Here is a 5,782-nt window from a genome sequence, read left to right as displayed (position 1 = left end):
AAATGAGAAAAAAACTCACCCGATCGTTTATTTTACTGAAGCGATCATGTGAACGACTGTGGCAGTTAACGTCGGCACCATGTTTTAACTTGTTGAAACAAAACAACAGAACACAAGAGCAGTATCATGCAAGCAGCAGGCGTAAACACACGTTTCAGTTGCCTGAAAAGCCCACAATGCACTGCGGTTTTCCCACTCCGATACATCACTCTTTCGAGCCCGGGGCGGCACAGATGAGCGTGTCGTGACCGTTTTCCGACAGGAGGGAGCGGTGCGCTAATTGTGCAAGTAGAGAAGTTGTTGTTGTGCTGAAAGTAATCGTAAAAGAGCAAGCTAGGCCAACAAAATCAACAGTCTCGGTTGTATAAGGCAACAGAGCTCGACTTGATTGACGCGGGAATGTTCCCAGGTAGCCAATAGTAAGGTAAGGCGGCAGTTGCGCTGCATTATGGGACCTGTAGTTCGTGTGTTATCAGCGCTTCATATTGGCGGGCCATTGGTCACAATAATAATAGATCTATATGAAATGAGCTCGCGGGCCGGATATAATTATACGCCGGGCCGGATGTGGCCCGCGGGCCTTGAGTTTGACACATATGATTTAGTCCAAAGCCCAAAGTCAACTACCATTCATTTGAAAGCCTTATTCTTACTCTCTCACACCCTACCTGGAAAACAATACAACCAATTTTTATTGTTGTAGTGTACCGCGCTCCTGGCCCATACTCTGAATTTTTACTGGAATTTCCAGAGTTCCTATCGAGTCTGGTCCTTAAAACTAATAAAGTTATTATTATGGGTGATTTCAACATCCACGTGGACGATAGTAATGATAGCCTTCGCGCAGCATTTATCTCTCTCTTAGATTCAATTGGCTTCTGTCAGTGTGTACATGAACCCAACTCAATCTGGCAAGACAGTCTTAGATTATATAGGAAGGCCCTACGGACTGCCAGAGCAGCCTATTACTCAAAATTAATTGAGGATAACAAGCATAATCCCAGGTTTCTCTTCAGCACTGTAGCCAGGCTGACAGAGAGCCATAGTGCTACCCTTAGCAGCAATGACTTTATAACCTTTTTTAACGACAAGATCTTAAACATTAGAGACAAAATTCAGCACCTACTGACCTCAGCTGATCCTGATGTAACATCAAACATTAGTGTCTTAGAACCAACAGTAGAAACAGATATTCATCTTGACTGCTTTTCACCTATTGATCCCCATCAGCTATACTCACTCATATATTCATCCAAGCCAACAACATGCCTCTTAGACCCCATCCCTACCAAACTTCTCAAAGAAGCTTTACCCTTACTTAGCACCTGTCTATTAGACATGATCAATCTGTCCCTGATAACAGGCTATGTACCCCAGTCCTTTAAAGTAGCTGTAGTCAAACCTCTCCTTAAAAAACACACACTTGACCCAGAGGTTTTAAGCAACTATAGACCAATATCTAACCTTCCATTTCTTTCCAAGATCCTTGAAAGAACAGTCGCCAATCAGTTATATGACTTTCTTCAAAATAATAACTTATTTGAAACTTTTCAATCTGGCTTTAGAGCTCATCATAGCACAGAAACAGCATTGGTCAAAGTCACAAATGACCTCCTCCTGGCATCAGACAAGGGATTTATCTCTGTCCTTGTACTGTTAGACCTTAGTGCTGCATTTGACACCATTGACCACTCTATATTACTGCACAGATTGGAACACCTAATTGGCATCAAAGGAACTGCATTAAGCTGGTTTCAGTCTTATTTATCAGAGCGATTTCAATTTGTTCATGTTCATGATACATCGTCCACACTCTCAAAAGTCAGGTCTTTTGAGAGTGTGGACGATAATAATATCACCCCATTGGTGATATTATTAGGAAACACTCCATACATTTTCATTGTTATGCGGATGACACACAATTGTACTTATCAATGAAACCAGATGAAACAAATCAGCTAGTCAAGCTTCAGGCATGTCTTAAAGACATAAGACCTGGATGACCAGCAACTTCCTACTTCTAAATTCAGACAAAACCGAAGTTATTGTTCTGGGCCCCAAACACCTTAGAAATAAATTATGCAGTGATATTGCATTGATAGATGGCTTAGCCGTGGCCTCAAGCTCTACTGTAAGAAATCTAGGAGTTATCTTTGACCAGGACATGTCCTTTAACTCGCACATAGCAAATATTTCAAAGACTGCATTCTTTCACCTCCGAAATATCGCAAAGATTAGGCACATCCTGAGTCAGAAAGATGCAGAAAAATTAGTCCATGCATTCATTACATCTAGACTGGATTACTGTAACTCCCTTCTATCAGGCTGCCCCAGTAAATCCATAAAGACTCTCCAGCTAATCCAGAACGCTGCAGCACGACTACTGACAAGAACCAGCATGAGAGACCATATTTCTCCTGTTCTGGCTTCTCTACATTGGCTACCTGTAAAATTCAGGATAGATTTTAAAATTCTCCTCCTCACTTATAAAGCCCTGAACGGTCAGGCACCATCCTATCTTAAAGAGTTGATAGTACCCTATTATCCCACCAGAACTTTGCGTTCCCAAAATGCAGGGCTACTTGTGGTTCCTAGAGTCCTCAAAAGTAGATTGGGAACCAGAGCCTTTAGTGATCAAGCTCCTCTACTATGGAACCATCTTCCGGTTTCGGTCCGCGAGGCGGACACCCTCTCTATATTTAAGAGTAGACTAAAAACTTTCCTCTTTGATAAAGCTTATAGTTAGGGCTGGCCTAGGCCGGCCCCTAGTTATGCTGCTTAGGCTTAGACTGCCGGGGGCCCTCCCATGACGCACTGAGCTCTTTCTTCCTCTCCCTCTCCTTCTGCACACATTCATGTCCTAATAATGCATATTACTAACGCAACTTCTTCCCTGGAGTCCTTGTGCTTTCTTGTCCCGCAGATTCCTAGCGATCATGACTGGACCTCCTGCTGCGGTCCTGCTGTCGTCCTGCTCAAAACCTACTGCAATTACTACTGTTTAGTCATAATCTGATTTAAATCTGTTAAGACTCAGTACAGCTACTACCATTATTGTTACTACTATTGTTATCAAAATCACCATAATACCTTCTGTATACTTCATTGTCATTATCATTATCTACATTTCGATACTTCTGGTATTATTACTGCTGCTATGCATCTCTGCTTGTGTGCTCCTTCTCTCACGCCCCACCCCCTCTGCCTCTCTCCCTTGCTCTCTCTGTTGCTCTCCTGCTCTCTCTCTCTCTCTCTCTCTCTCTCTCTCTCTCTCTCTCTCAACCCAACCGGTCAAGGCAGATGGCCGTCCATCTTGAGCCGGGGTCTGCTCCGAGGTTTCTGCCTTCTAAAAGGCAGTTTTTCCCCGCCACTGTCGCCAAGTGCTTGCTCAAGGGGGAATGTTGGGCTCTCTCTATTTTACAATTTAATTAAAGAGTTTGGTATAGACCTGCTCTAATTGGAAAGTGTCATGAGATAACTTTTGTTGTGAATTGGCGCTATATAAATAAACTGAATTGAATTGAAAAATTGAATTAGACAAAAGAGAAGAAAGAAAACAGGAAGGAAGTGCTACGTAAGGGTAAAAAAAGAAAAAAATCGTATACTATGATACAAACTTCACCTAATGATGACTCATTAGAATAAAAAAAAATGTTTTTTTTTCCAAAGTGAGCAGTGAGGTCACTGGTCCAAAAAAGCACAGAACATGGAAAGAAGTAAGAACTATTTTAAATAGTCCAGTTTGATCTGAAAACGGATAGCAAAAACGACTGTCTCCTGCCAGACTGAGGGCACAAGGAAAAACAATCAAAACAACAGATATGGATGGGCGCACTATGTGTACCAGGTTTCTCTGTTGAAGGTGCAGTCTGATAGTCTTTGCAGTGACCCACCAAGAAACATCCTGTCAGCACTAGACAGCATCCCATAGAATCAACTAGCAAGTTCTGAAAGCAATGGTAAGCATCACTCCATTTGTTTTATCATCTAAGGGAATCTATCAAGATGATTGCTTCATTTCATTCTGCATTCAACATCTTGAAAAACGTAGAATTTTCCCTAAGCTACAGTCTACCATATGCCTATTTTAAATCACTGACATATCAATTAAAGGGATGAAAAACCTAAGTATTAGTGGTATTTATTTTGTTTTTCAGATGCATGTGACCATACATCTATCAGAGCATACCTGGGACATCACGATGATCCAACTGCAGAATGGGTTCCACAACATCACCAGGTGTTGGAGTCTCGTCAGCATTTCAACAACTTTTTTCACAAAGTAATGACACTAACAAAGAACACAATGAAACTTAAAAAAAAAAGAAATATAGAAAAATAGATCCATCATATAAATGCCATTACATTTCTTCTGCCTTGAGTATAGGACTAAATCATTCCACAGTCTAATAAAATTCATCTGCTTAAATGTTAAAAGTGAAATGAGTAACTGTCAGGTTTCAACAACATAATCATCATGGTCAGACCAAAATCGACTTTTTAAGTGTGTATATGTGGGAACATTGGTTTAAATTTGATTTCAAAAGTAAATTGCTTTTTCATTAGTAGTATTTCATTGCACAAAATGCAAGTTGGCCTGTGTGTGAACTGGCTTACCAGGTCACTCTTACCTAAGAACAACCGGGAAGTGTGCAAGTATTGGTCAATGCCACAAAAGTTCCTAAAATGTTTACTAGCACAGTTTAAGATCAAATCTGTGCATACATGTGATTCAAGCATGAATCTCATCCATTCATTTAGTCTGTAAAGGAGACAGACTGCCAGCCTGGCTGGATCACCTGTCAGCTTTCATTTCCCCAGTGGCAGACAGACTTGCATAGTGAAAGTAAGGAAAAGAGAAAACTTGTCTGTTGTCACTTTAAAGAAGTTTATTAGATTTTTTTTTTCATAACTACATTTTGACTTGTCTTAAAGGGGCATTATTCCAGTTTTACATTTGAAGTTCAGTTCAGTCATAATCTTGTAAAAACAGTTTTAAATTGTCTTCTGTTGCTCTGTGGGAACACCCAAAAGTCCAAATAAATGACACTGATGATGTCATCAAATAACACTGACGACGTTATCGTGGTTATACAAAATACAGATTTTTATCAAAAAGCCTGCGTTACAAGCTAGAATCTGAAAGATGTGGGTGTTACCAGACAGGGAGGATCTAATGAAAGATGCTATCAAAGTTAGTTATGGAAACTGTGGAATCCAGCTTTTTTGGATGACCCATACTAGGAATTGCTGGTTTACCCCATTTAAAGTAAAGGTACTGTGAACAAAATATTTTGAACTAGCTAATAATCCAATATGTTGCTTTTACCTAACCCTGTTTTGGACTGTGCCATACACTGCAAAGACACAGAAGTTCAAACATAGAAAAGCTGTGTGCTTGTCTTTAACAGACATTTGTGTTGTGTGATGTGTTATCTCATAAAACTGAATCACATGAAAACACTTCTGATAAAGCGATCCATCCATCTACTCGATCTAGTCCAAACTCCAGCCTCATCAATGGTAGAATGACGGAAAAAAATAAACCATCCTTTTACAAAATAATAATAAAAAAAACCCAAAAATGACAGAAAGACCAGTTTACAGTTCTGAGATTCTGAGTCTTAGGGGCAGAAAGAAAATGTATAATTTGGCCTGTTGATGGGATCAAAGGCAAGTCCACGTTGTTTACCCTCTGTGTGGTGGCCATTTCTGGACATGTGCAGCCACTGCGTGTTTTGTTCCTGAACGCCCACAAAGATGGATCTAGGTGAATGCCAGG

This window comes from Scatophagus argus, chromosome 3, assembly GCF_020382885.2.
Source record: "Scatophagus argus isolate fScaArg1 chromosome 3, fScaArg1.pri, whole genome shotgun sequence".
Taxonomy (NCBI): domain Eukaryota; kingdom Metazoa; phylum Chordata; class Actinopteri; family Scatophagidae; genus Scatophagus; species Scatophagus argus.
Note: the sequence above shows the minus strand (reverse complement) of the source record.